Genomic DNA, 1757 nt, shown 5'->3' with positions numbered 1-1757 from the left:
CCTCAGTGTGGATCGCGCGCCTCCTTTCACTCAAACTGGACACAGGCTGAGCTGTATGTATATGTACATCAAACCCTGTGAGTAGTTATGTTTCTGAGTTTAAAACCCACCATGTTAGCTCTGCTTGTGCTGCTCTATGACAGAACCTGTAGTCACCTTTCAGAGGTGAGTTCAGCGAGTGGTGAGAATGATTTATCTTCTTTATGAACCAATAATTATGTGCAGCGTTTACATCTCAACATGCTGCCCAGCCTGTGGCTCTGTGTCTGGGCTATAAAGTTTGTATGTCTTCCTGGTTAGCCGGTGAGTTAACCACTAACGTTGTGGAGCTTTGCGCTCTCTTCATAGTCATTTTAATTTATTATTTTTCCAGTTACACCCAAGGCTGGGCAATATGAGGAAAATATTTTTGCTATATCACGATAAACAATATATATCATGATATTCTTAAATGAGCTTCAAATGTTATTTTAAACTATACACTCCTTGCAGCATGATGTCACCATGCATGTTGCCGCCCCCATTTTCGCTGGTGTAAATTTTTACAAAAGGGGGCGCTGGGATTACTTAGGGAGGCGTTTGGTCGAAGGTAAACTTTACATTTTAAATGCACAACAATACCAGTTTAGACTTTGAGCAACTTGCTAAAACTGTATTGTGTATTAAACCATGCTTGGCTGCAACATTATCAATGACAGCTCTTCTATTCAGTGTTTGTTAGCTTTTGGCGTAGCTCCGTTCTCCTGCTACTGGTAGCTTCACCGCATCAGTTCAGCGTCTCACCGGCTGATGACGTTGCTGTGATTCACTTTGTCTGGTATTTTTGTACATATGTTTTGGCAGTTCTGTGATCATGTCAAAGCAGCAACTTATATTAAAAAGTGTTTTATTTCCGTTTGAAAGCTGCCCGCTTCCATGAAAGGACAATAGAAAATTGCCCTTATAAACATGTGATTACTAAAATCACGATACCCTCACTTTGTATCCCTCTGAAAAATGAACCCATTTAAATAAAGAAATCCCTCCATGGTGATACCACGACAGAGAGCATTCATTTTATAGCGATAACACCGGAGCTGTAAGTGGTCCGGTATGAAACGGGTGTAATAGAACAACGGAACCACAGCACTTTTACATTTCAATAATCAGAATACCGAAATTGTTTCCGTTGTTTTAAAAGGTTTATGTCAGTCTGCCTTTTCCCCATCGATACGCTTCCCGACCGCCCTGCACCTTAAGGGGTTAAAAAAAAAAAACGACGCGCATATTGCGCAAAACTCTAAAACAGGAGAAGCAGGACATAAAACAAAGCGACTAGATGTGAATTATGGCATAAAAACAGAGAATCTGACGCTGAACAGTGAAAAATCAACACATGATGTGAAACATGACGATTAGGCGGCGCAGCAGGTGATGAGTGAAGATTACTGATGGTCAATAAACGATAAAATAAATGTAGCAACAGGAAAGAAACTAAAGTGGACATAGCAATAAACCAAGAGAGGATAATACTAATCAAAGGAAACTACATTGAAATTAATGAAGAACAAAATCCAAAAATAAACTAAGAAACTAAAGTAAATACAGAGGAATAAACTGGTATGGCAAGACCTTTAGAGCAATAATTAATACAGAGGACTGTATGGCAAGAATAAAAAAACACTATTTCCAGATAAAAGGTAAAATAATATTGATGAAGTGCCATGGGTTTGTTGAGACCACATCTAGTACTGAGAATAAATATAACTTACAGACCA

General features: G+C 38.9%; 1 long non-coding RNA gene across 1 annotated transcript; it reads left to right on the top strand.

The window, feature by feature from the left end:
- Window positions 1-110: 110 nt before the first annotated feature.
- LOC106939017 (uncharacterized) lies at window positions 111-1333 on the top strand. Its single transcript, XR_001422742.1, has 2 exons — window positions 111-659; window positions 1047-1333. It is a non-coding gene; the product is annotated as an uncharacterized LOC106939017 (long non-coding RNA).
- Window positions 1334-1757: the final 424 nt, after the last annotated feature.

This window comes from Poecilia latipinna, unplaced genomic scaffold (genome assembly GCF_001443285.1).
Source record: "Poecilia latipinna isolate Pla-1442-1.1 unplaced genomic scaffold, P_latipinna-1.0 Scaffold2751, whole genome shotgun sequence".
In the NCBI taxonomy this organism is placed as follows: Eukaryota; Metazoa; Chordata; class Actinopteri; order Cyprinodontiformes; family Poeciliidae; genus Poecilia; species Poecilia latipinna.
The sequence above is the reverse complement of the archived record's forward strand: the minus strand, read 5'-3'. Positions and strand labels throughout refer to the sequence as shown.